General features: G+C 40.6%; 1 pseudogene; it reads left to right on the forward strand.

The window, feature by feature from the left end:
* The first annotated feature begins 3,594 nt into the window (after positions 1-3,594).
* Positions 3,595-12,044, forward strand: LOC147618030 (small ribosomal subunit protein eS10z-like; annotated as a pseudogene).
* The last annotated feature ends 307 nt before the right edge of the window (positions 12,045-12,351 follow it).

Below are 12,351 nucleotides of genomic sequence, written 5' to 3' on the forward strand. Positions count from 1 at the left end.
TCCTATTAGAGTACCCTGTATGTAAATAGGAGTGGAGATGTATTTCTAGTCATTGTGTTGTATGTGTTGGGACTAAAGGCCATTGTACCTTTAGTGTCCAGTTTGTTGGACGCCCATCACTAACACTAACTAATATTGTATAGTGTATATCATTCTTGATTATTATTTAGTGTGGATAAGGAATAAGCGGGCTACCTCTCCTGCACCTACATTTGTCTCCTCTCTCACTTTGTGCTCTCCCTAGGTCTACAACTGGTATCAGAGCAAAACGTTACTGATTAGGGAATTTTTTTTGTAGAAATTGATTTTCGCAAAACTGCTCACATTGTCTGAAGGACATCGTCGTTCAGACTCAGCACATTTCTGTGTCTCATAGACAGAGTGAGATTCTGCTCCAGATGGGGGATAATTCAAATTTTCTATGCCTTGGCGCCTCTTATGGTTGACTCCACGTGTGCAGGTGTAGGCGTTCATCTTGGACTGCTTTTGAGATTGCATTGATTTTTGCAAAATTGCTCACATTGTCTGAAGGACATCGTCATTCAGACTCAGCACATTTCTGTGTCTCATAGACAGAGTGAGATTCTGCACCAGATGGGGGATAATTCAAATTTTCTATGCCTTGGTGCCTCTTATGGTTGACTCCAGGTGTGCAGGTGTAGGCGTTCGTCTTGGACTGCTTTGAGATTGCACTCATTGAGAATGCATGTCGCTAGTATGTGGCGTGTATGAGCTCTATATGCTCTATGTCTTGCTGATGCATCTATGCATTGTTGGTGCATGAGTGGGACACACATTTCGATACGTTTGATGCTTCTAGTGTGGTACACACTTCATTTGGGAGATACCTTCAGTCCAGGTGGGAGCATAAATACTCTTGGTTTTATATCTACGTATACATGAGTGTGTGCTCGTTCGGTGAGCACACACACAGTGAGTCTTCTACGTCTCGGCGGTTCCACACCCGCGTGGCACTATTCCCCATTTCTTGACGAGCTCACCCGCGAGGTTTCCCTCAGACACACAGTGGTTTGTAGGAAGACATTGATTGACAGCTTATGTATGTTCATTGTGGGTTCCTAGTGAACCACTGGGCGGTATTACATCAGCATTTTCTCATTGTGGTTTAAATGTATATCTTATGTGGTGACCATGTATCTGATCTTAATGTGCATCCATCTGTGAGGACCGAGTGAGGTTTTTGTGAAGCTCCTCTGGGGTGGATTAGGTACTAGAGTGTGCCCTTGACTAGCCTCGCCAAAGACCTCATACGCCTTATGGCTATGGGATGATGGATGTATGTATTATGTGGATAGGACAACGTATGGTATGCATTTACTCAGTTTGCTGTGTGGCATTGATATCATACAACTTATGCGTTCACTGATCAAAGTTGTTTCCCACAGATAGTGAGTTTATGCATTTGATTTCATGATGCGTTGATAATAGTCAGTTTGGCAGTCATTCTTAGTTTGGCATTGACCGTTTTATGGTTTGTATTGTCGATATACTGCCAAAATTCTGTTGAATTTTGCTTAGACATCTTGTTTTCTGAGCAGTAGTTATGGCCTCTTCTTCATCAGAGAACACTTTGGTCAACATAGAAAAGTTAGATGGCACCAACTTTTCATATTGGAAGAAGCAAATTTGGGATGTTCTAGTGCAGAAAAGGCAGATTAAGCCGATAAAGTTGCAAGGAGCAAAGCCCGAAGATATATCTGAAGATAATTGGGATGAGCTGGCAAAGTCTACCATTAGACTTTCTTTGTCAAAAATCAGTCTATTTCAATGTCGAAGAAGTAGATGGCGGTGCATATGATTTAAGGAACAAGTTGTGCGATCTTTATGAGAAGCAGAGTGCTGCATCTGAAGTCTATTGGCTAAAGAAACTTGTGGATTGTCGAATGAAGGAAGGGACGATAGTCTCAGATCATTTGAATGATCACATTGAATGAATTCAATGCGATCTTTAGTCACTTACATGCACAGAAGGTTCCAATTTTAGATCCGTTGAAAGCTATGTTTCTACTTACTACTTTGCCAGAGAGTTGGGACACTTTCAGGACGACAATTAGTAATAGTGTAGCCATGAATGGACTGAAAATGCAAGATGTTGCCAGTGCTTTACTCACTGAGGAAGTTAACCACAAGAATGTTCATGCTTCAAAAGGTGGCAATGCTCTTAGTGTTAGAGGAAGATCTAATGCAAGGTGGCAATGCTCTTAGTGTTAGAGGAAGATCTAATGCAAGGGGGAAATCTGTTGAGAGAGGCAGATGTCATAGCAAGTCTCGTGGTCACAAAGACATTGAGCGTAATCATTGCGGCAAGAAAGGCCATGTTAAAAAGGATTGCTACAAGTGGAAAAGAGAGCAAAAGAAGTTGGGTGGAAAGAATGATGATGCCAAGAAGGATGACAAAGGCAAGGCAAAGGTTGAAGAGGCAAACACTATTGTCCATGGGAGTGATGATGGTGACATTTGCTATGCCTCTACACTTGACTATGCATTTCTTGTTGCCACAAACAATGTGTTGTCACAAAATTGGATCATTGATTCCTATGCATCTTTTCATGTTACTCCACATAGAGAGTGGTTTGTTTCGTATGATGCAAGTAGGAAAGGATGCGTACGACTGGGCAATGACTATGCTTATGAGATTGTTGGAGTGGGAGATGTGCATCTTAGATTTGCCAATGGTTCTTCGTTTATGCTCAAGAAAGTGAGACATGTGCCACAGCTTGGTTAGCACTAGACAGCTTGATGATGGTTGATATCATGTTACTTTTGGTGATTGTTCATGGAAGATAACCAAAGGTTCTTTTGTTGTAGCTTGTGGTTCTAATTCTAGAACACTTTATATGGTACATGTGTCTAGTGTTAAAAATCATGTCATTGCAAAGCAGCCGTCTACTTCTTTGTGGCATCTCTGGTTAGGCCATATGAGCCAAAAGGGAATGAAAATCTTGTCTCGTTTCCGCTATATTCTTGAGTTTAATTTTTCAGATTTTTCTATTTATGATCATTGTTTGTTTGGCAAACAAACCACATCAGCACACAAAAGAAGTGGCAAGAGGAAAAGTGAGCCTCTAAATTTGGTTCATATTGATGTGTGTGGGCCTATGCCTACTATGTCTTTGGGAGATGCTTCATATTTTGCTACGTTTATAGATGATTACACAAGGATGAAGCCTTTCAGAAGTTTGTTGCACTAGTGGAGAATTACTGTATCCAAAAGATTAAGTGCTTACACACAGATAATAGTGGAGAGTATGTCTTTAAAGCCTTTCAGGACTTTTGTGACTTGAAGGGCATTAAGAGAGAGTTGACTGCTCCATATAATCCTCCACAGAATGGCGTAGCTAAGAGGATGAATCGTACAATTCAAGAGAGGATTCGTAGCATGTTGTCCAATGCTAGATTACCTAATGGTTTTTGGGCAGATGCTGTCAATACAGCTGTTCATCTTATTAAAATCGGTCACCTAATAAGGCTTTAGATGAGAAGGTTCCAAAGGAGCTATGGTCTGGGAAAACTCTGTCTTATGGGCATCTTCGTGTTTTTGGCTGTGAAGCATATTGCCATGTCCCTAAAGAGATGGGGAATAAGCTTGACCCGAAGTCAAGGAAGTGCATATTCCTTGGATATGGCAAATCTGGCGAAATGGGATATCTTTTGTGGGATCTGAAAGCCAGAAAGATTGTACACAGCCATGATGTTGTGTTCAACGAAGAGAAGATGCGCAAGAAGCCTATACCTACTGTTGAGATATGTAGAGTGGTGATTCAAGAAGATGGACTTGTGCATAATAGAGTGCCAAATGCACCGAATGATGGGCACCAAGCACAAGGTATGCAAGCTGAGAATCTTCCCCTTGTGAATCATGATGGAGTGGAACAAAATGGTGGCATTGTTGAGCCAGCGTTGAGGAGGTCTACAAGGGTGACACATCCTCCAGATAGATATGTTCCATCATCGGATTATGTCATGCTGACAGATTGTGGTGAGCCTTCGTGTTATAAAGAAGCATGTTACGTGATGACAAGCTTAAGTGGGAGAAGTCTATGCATTCAAAGATGGATTCTTTACATAAGAATGCAACTTGGGACTTGGTACCTTTGCCAAAAGGAAAACATGCTTTGCCGTGCACATGGGTCTATAAGTTGAAGGTCACACACCGAGTGATGGAAGGCCTACGTACAAGGCTAGACTAGTTGTCAAAGGGTTCAAGCAAGAGAAGGGTGTTGACTTTGATGAGATTTTCTCTCCTGTAGTAGTCAAGATGACCACTCTTTGGTGTGTTCTTGCTTTGGTTGCCAGAGAGGTCATGGAACTTGTCCAAATGGATGTCAAGACAGTGTTCTTGCATGGTGATCTTCATGAGGACATTTATATGCAGCAGCCATAGGGTTTTTGTTGTGAATGGCAAAGAGAACTTGGTGTGTAAGATCAAGAAGAGTCTTTATGGTTTGAAGCAAGCGCCAAGGGAATGGTATCAAAAGTTTGATGCATTCATGAAGTCTCAAGGTTATAGAAGGAGTGAGGTGGATCATTGACTCTATACGAAGAAGGCCGTCGATGGTAGTCTTTTGATCTTGATTCTTTATGTGGATGATATGCTCATAGCTAGGAAGAACACCTATGAAGTAGATGCTTTACAAACAAAGTTGCATGAGAACTTTGACATGAAGGATTTGGGAGAAGCCAGTCATATTCTCGGCATGAGTATCATGTGAGATAGGGATAAAAGGATGCTTTACTTGTCTCAAACTGAGTATGTATCTAGAATACTCAAGCATTTCAATATGGAGAGTCTTCATGATATTGGGGACCCTTTTGATGCTAGTCTCTATCAGTAGGCTGATGGATATCTTTTTAATGTGTATAATAGTCTTTTTAATGTGTATAATAGTCGGCTTGACATTCAGTTTTTGTAGTTGATTAGATTTATGCATAGCCTAAATACAATGCATTGATAGGCTATTAAGCAAATCTTGTTGAGGGCACAAAACACCTTGGCTTGTTTTTCCCAAGGGGGGATCATCAAAGGAGCCAGGATTGCATGCTTTTACAGATTCTGACTTGGCTGGTTGTTAGGACACATGCGTGTCTACTAGTAGATTTTGCTTTTTGTCTTGGTCATTCATGTATCTTAATTCTCATGATTCAGCAAGAAGCAACCCATTATGGCCACATTTCGTTGTTGCGAAGTTGAGTATAAGGTAACATTCACAACTACCGTTGAGTGTCTTTGGCTCATACACCTTATGGACTAATTTGGGTGTTGGACAATCCTCGTCCACTATCATCTTCATTGACAATTAGAGCGCATTGACAGTTTTGAGAAACCCAGCTTTTCAGGCTCGCACAAAGCACATTGATGTGCACTATCATTATGCTGTTAGGGAGAGACTCTCAACAGGAGAGATCGGCATGGCTTATGTGCCAATGTAGAACAACATTGGGGATCTTTTCATAAAGGCTCTATGTCATGGGAGCTTTCAAGCTTTTCACAAAGCTTTAGGCTTACTCCCCTTTGTGGATTGAATGTCCTCCTTGAGTTGGCACCTACCCTATACATTTGGTGTCAGCTCTCGTCATTTACATCATCACTCTCAAGGGGGATTTGTTGCCATACACTTATGATAGTGAAGTGTGAACACACTTAGGACTGTCAAGGCACTTTTTCCCTCGTTAGGAGGTTTTTTTACCCAAGCATGTACATATAGCTAGTATGTACTAGTCTAGGGTTATCACTTCTTGGTACACTTATTACAATACATTATCTTCTTGTTGTGTTCTCTCAAGCTTCTTCTTCCTTTTGTGTGAGGTGTTCATTGTTGAAACCCTACGCCTAGATCAAACAATAAAGGTAGTTGTAAAGAACCAAATTTCTTTTCTCACATTGACAATTTGCTTCATGGTTGATATTGTAATCAACCACAACTATCAACTTAACACTACCTTATGTGTAAAAGAAGAAGCCTATTTGTCAATTGGCTAGATATAAAGCACGTCAATAGCCAAGATACAAGCCCCAAATGTGGCAAGTACTCCCCCCAATTGGATTTCTTAAAAAAAAAACTCGCATATGCATGAAGCATATCCTTTAGAATCAGGTTAACATTTTGGTTGACCATGAGTTTGCAAATGTTCTGTCATACTCATACTAAAAAAATATTCAATGTTTGAAGATTTCCCTCTCGTTTTTTTCAATTATCAAACCTCTTATCTCTATCTGATAATATATTAGTGAGCAGGCCATACCATTGTAGGTGCTTGGAACTACATCCACATAGGCTAAAAATGTCACTACCTTTGAGCGCCTAGTTGCACCTCTCCTAGTGATGCTCATTTTGACTCACATGACGAGCTACTAGGTCTTTGTGATATACCCCCTTCCTTCAATAATAGTTTTTGTTATCCTTGAGAACTTTAGTGAAGTGCACTTGAAACTTTCTCCATGAAATTTTCTACAAAAGCAAGCTACATGCTAGCGTCGAAGGCCCAAGATTTTGGCATCTCTTCTCTTTGAATGTTTAAAGTGATAAGTAGTAAAAGAGGGGAGCTCAAAAGCCGAATTATCTTTTAGTTGAATGCCTTACTTAATTGTAATTTTCTTGTTGTTCAATCTTAGAGCTATTCTACATTGTTTTTTAAAGTGCTAGCCTTTATCATGACCGAGTTTGCCCTTCACCTTTGGAGTGTAATAGAAAAATAAAATTGTTGGTCACATAAAGAAAGTTCCAATTTGGGACTAGCTTTCCATAAACTTTTATAAAAAAATGCAAAAAGATGTTTTATTGGTATCAATAAAAAGATACATCACTTGAGGGTAAAACACGGCGTACTACAGCCGTTCCAATCTTACAAATCACTTCTAATTTTCTCTTACCAGCTAATAAGGTGAAAACAAAGCTCTAATTGCCGACTGTCAACGGATTTTCCAACCACTCTATCCACATTCAACCTGCGCCGCATAGTCTACCTTAGCCACATCAAGTCCCACACTTTCTAGCAAACCAACATTGAGCAATGCACTGAATTGTTTACCTCTGCTTCTTGCTTCCCTCTTGATATTTAATTTCCTATTGGCCTTCAATGGTGCTTTTTGATTTTTTTTGTTTTGTGGGAGTGGTCCCACCATTAAGGCTCTTGCCCCATTGCTAACATTAATAGAGGCATAATTTTTGTCTGCTATGGTTTACTCCTTTCCCTTCCCCTTATCTTTATGCATCTGCTTACCAACATCCTTTCTCTTAGGTTATTGCCCCTTGGTTTCCTGTGCTCTTTGCTCCCTTCTCCCTAAGAAAGTCTTCGGCATTTGAGTCTACTTTTGGTCCCCCTTTCTGATTTCATGAGGGTAGTTACTGCTTTCCAAAAACTTGCACCTACTCTTGGGCACTGATGAGGCAAGTATGTAGTAGCTTTTGTCTAGGCTATGCATGATAAGGTATTACTTCATGTTTTGTCTAGGCTATGCACGATAAGGTATTACTTCATGTTTGGACAAGTAGTGAAGTTAAGGCTGTACTATGTTGGGTTTTGAAGATGCAGGCTTATAATTCATCATTCAATGCTTTGTTTTTGGAGTGCTTTAATTTGTAGTTTGGCATTTAATTTAGGAATTAAGATAATGCAAAATTCTTTGTTTTTTTAGAATAATTTTAGTTAAATGCTTTAGTGTTTCTTCTTTTGATATTTTTTGTTTGAGTTCCCCTCTCTTCGTTAGTTGCTATGTTCTCTCTCTCATCTTCTAATTAGTAAGTTGAATTTTTTTAAAACCTTATGAAGGTGCACACACACACACACACACACACACACGCACGCACACACACACACATTGACATTGATACATACAATTTGTGTACATGTGTTTTAGCATTGACATGCATGTATATAGACATACACAAGTGTTTAGTAAATAACGTGCGTGTGCACACACACACACAAACACACATATATTTATTTTTATATTGACACATACACATTTTGTTATAGCATACATACATGAGTATTTTTATATTGACACATACACATTTTGTTATAACATACATAATACATGAGTGTTTAGTAAATACGTACATGTCTACTCAGGCTGTAAACCTAAATGAAGTAAGAGGATTGGTTGTAGCAGAGCGAGGAGGAGGGATTTGCAGCAGGCGCCATCTCCACCTCGCCACCATGGTATGTTTTCTTTCGCTCTAACTCTCTTGCGTTTCAGGTGTGTGTAAGAGGGAGAAACTGGGTCAATTGTGTTTGTGTTTTTGTGTGCGTAAGAAGGATTTGTGTGTGTGTGAGTGTGTGTGTGTGTGTGTGTGTGTGTGTGTGTGTGAGAGAGAGAGAGAGAGAGAGAGAGAGAGAGAGTAGTTTGCTGAGGTTTTGGACTTGTTTTCATGATTTGTAGCCCTAGTCTAGGGTTTCTGGAGCTGCCCACCCATTAGGAAAAAAGGGAGCTCATTTCGGGGCCTTTTAGAAGAGAGAGAAAATAGGCTCTCAACCAATTAGGGGTGGGCCAACGTTACGTTGAAAATTCAACAAAAGAAGATGAAAATAAGAAAAAGAAATAGTACTGTATGTTCGTAGAAGCGTGTCACATTAATAAGGTGATCCAATTTCAATCTTTAAAAAAATTATTTTCTGTGCAGAATTTGGTGATTCTGACACCGTAGACGCGTCTGAAACGGCCCAAAACCCCAAAAAATGGCACTGGAAACGTTGGAATCGGACATCTAGAGGCCCGAAAACGGCCAAAAAAGGCCCCAAAAGTGGATTTGATGAAAAACGCGATTTGGTACCTTCTTCCTTCCCGGGAAGAAGGTACCAAATCGCGTTTTTCATCAAATCCACTTTTGGGGCCTTTTTTGGCCGTTTCTGGGCCTCCGGTCGGGAAGAAGGTACCAAATCGCGTTTTTCAGCAAATCCACTTTTGCGACCTTTTTTGGCCGTTTTCGGGCCTCCGGATGTCCGATTCTAGCATTTCCAGTGCCGTTTTTGTGGTATTGGGCCGTTCCAGACGCGTCTGCGGTGTCAGAATCACCAAATTCTGCACTGAAAAGTGTTGCTCTTATATGAACATTGAATGTAAAGCATGTGAAAGAATATATTTATTCCTTTTCACACTGACATTTCTCACGCAAGTATCCTTATTTTCTTGCTTTTGTAGAGAGAGAAAAGAGAAAATAGTGAATTTCTTACAGGGCCCCAAAATGAGCTTCCATTTTTCCTAATGTGTGATGATATTAACATTCACACTGAAATGGTGTATGACAAGTGTTTTACCTTTTCAATAATAATAGCTATTGTGTGTGCATGTACGCATGTTTGTTAGACTCCTTGCGGCAATCTCATTTGTGTGACTACACAATGTTAAATCTGAAAGGCCAACAAAACAATGTCGTAGGAGTGAAATTCAACCTTAATGGTTGAACTGGGCAAAACAATTGCACCTACGAGTGTTTGGAGGTTTCTAAAAACCATTTTGTAGTACTGGAGCTTCAAGCTTTCAAATATGGGGTCTTTTGGTGATGAGCTTGTCTGAGGCTCAGAGCATGAAATGATAGATTATGCTTTCACATGTGTTTTCCACTGCGACAAGCTGAAAGCATACTCTTGAGGAATGTTGTCTACTGGAGTGCATACAGCTTATCCGTGTATGATGTCCAACTAACATGCTCATAGTACATGATCGCTTATGTGATGGGTTTGAGTGCATACTGGAGCGCATGTGGCTTATCATATGATGTCCAACTAACATGGTCATAGTACATGATCGCTTGTGTGATGGGTTTGAGTGCATACAGGCCTTCCATGGCCACCACAGCTTGTGGCACATCAGAATTATAATAACGTGATTGTGATGTCGGCTCGTATGTGTGATAGGCCTATGGAAGTTAACCTTTCGATTTTGGACAGAACATAAGTAATCAGTAACTCTATGTGAAATATAATACAAACTATACTCACATGGCATTCTTATCCATATTGTTTTCAAAGATTGACATCGTGTTGTGCATGCATCCTCTAGAGGTGGACCAATGTTTAGATTGTTTTTAGCTGTTAGAGACAGGTTGTTACATCAATGCGATTAGTTGTCTGTGGCTTTGTTCTTGAATACCACCATTTTGGATAGTCAAATAACTTTGATCAGGACATCCTTGCCCAGCATGGCTAGGGGTTCATGTTGTGATTGTCACTATGTGTGGAGCTGTTCAAGAATAAAAAAGCTACATCTTAAACAAAAGCAAACTACTTGCTTGACAACCTTGCAAGAATAATAACCTATCTACCACTTAATTATTGAGGTTTACCAGAACGCGGGAGACCACTTTTGTAAGAGCCTTTTACTACTCTATTTTATGGCTGGTGGATACGTTGGTAGGCACCTGCTGGCAGGCTGCAAATAGACATGCTCTTAACTATTGTAAGGCAGGACAAAACAGACTAGCACAAGGCCAACCTTTGCCACTCTACAACCCGATCGTATCATGTGTAATAGTTCTGTATAGGGATGGCTTGTGTCGAAAGGGACATGCAAAGTACATCTTGTGTGTCCTATTTCTTGACTTAATTTGCTCTTGATCTCGGGAAGTGATGATGGGAGTACCTTGTCCATGTCATGGATGATCTTATATTTCATATTGTAGTTTTCTTGTATGAAGCAATTAGTCTTGTAAATATAGAAGCCTGTGTCATTTCCTTTTTAGGTTTGCCGTTTTGTTTTGTGTCTGAGTGGTGAATTATGTTCGGTTAGATTTAGAGCCTGTCATTCATATTACATAAGAAGTTTTGGGCATTTTCTCATGCCGGATAACATGTACAGTCTTGGTTTTTTTGGGCTACGTAGACAATTTGATGAATCAAAATGTTAAGGTATGTGATGAACTGGAGCTTGAGTTGCTTTCAAGTTGTATGAACATGGTAGACTTACGCACTATCTGCTTGTTGCACGACAGTCGATCTCCAAGAAAAATCGGGTGGAAGTCTACAAGTACCTTTTCAAAGGTACAAATATTGTCGTATTGAGTTTTTGGTCTTTTCAAGAATACATTTGGTTTTGTGATGTACCCAACTCTCTAATCGCATGCGTGTCCAGAGGGGGTACTCTATGCGAAGAAGGACTTCAATCTGCCCAAGCATCCTGACATTGATGTTCCGAACTTGCAAGTTATAAAGCTTATGCAGAGCTTCAAGTCCAAGGAGTATGTGAAAGAGAATTTTGTGTGGATGCACTATTACTGGTACTTGACTAATGATGGCATTGAGTACCTTCAAACCTACCTCAACCTGCCTTTAGAAATCGTTCCTGCTACTCTGAAGAAGTCTGCCAGGCCCCCAGGCAAGCCTATGGGTGGACCTCCGGGTGATCGACCAAGGTGTGTGACTAGGTTTTTACTTGTTTTATTCACTTGAATATATCATTGTGCTAATTTTCTTTCACCAATCTTTGGGTTTTGATGTTACTCTCTCTCTCTCTCTCTCTTTCTCTCTCTCTCTCTCTCTCTCTCTCTCTCTCTCTCTCTCTCTCACATACACACACACACTCTCTCTCTCTCTCTCCAGCACATCTTGAACTCTTGTGTTCTGGGCAGAGGGCCTCCCCGTGAAGGTGGTGACAGGCCAAGGTATGGAGACCGGGATGGGTATCGCAGTGACCTCCATGCGGTCCAGGTGGATTTGGTGAGACAAGGGGGGAGCACCCAAGGGGTTCCAACCTTCATTCAGGGTATAAGTATTGCACATGCCTTGTTTGGTTCAGTTGTTGGTTCCTTGTTTGGCGTTCTTTCCTTCATAATCGTCTTACCGCACGCGCGTGCGTGCGTGTGTGATTGCATTCATTTCTTTCTCACTTTTGGTTGATCGTCTCTCTCCGTTGTGTAAGGGTGGTTGCTACGACATTTTGTTTTTGTTTCGCAGTGTTTTTCGTGCAAAGAAGTGCACTCATTCCACGTGCTTTTTGTGTTTTCCAGGGTGGTCCTGGTGGACGACCAAGTTTTGGACGTGGAGGAGGAGGATTTGGTGCAGCACCTTCTACTCTTACGGAGTGAAATGGAAGTAAAATTATGTATCATGCTAGTATCATTGTTGTAGAGCTTAGCGTAAGAGTCGGCTATTATTTTCAATGATGAGTAAGCAACACAGTGTTTTGGTTTTGTTATTAAAGAGTAATCAATTTTGCTCTTTCAACATAATGGCATTGTACAATTGCACTTAGTGGCTAGTAATTTTGGAGTTAATATTTTGGGAAGTAAGCATTTGTGTCCAGGAATTTTGGGAGCTCGTCTCTGCAGAGAAGAGCAAGATGAAGGTTTTCGTGCTTGTCTCTGCGGATGAAGGTTTTGGTTGTTGAAGTAG

The sequence above is a fragment of the Cibotium barometz genome, chromosome 36 (assembly GCF_041138505.1).
Source record: "Cibotium barometz isolate CiBa-2024 chromosome 36, ASM4113850v1, whole genome shotgun sequence".
Taxonomy (NCBI): Eukaryota; Viridiplantae; Streptophyta; class Polypodiopsida; order Cyatheales; family Cibotiaceae; genus Cibotium; species Cibotium barometz.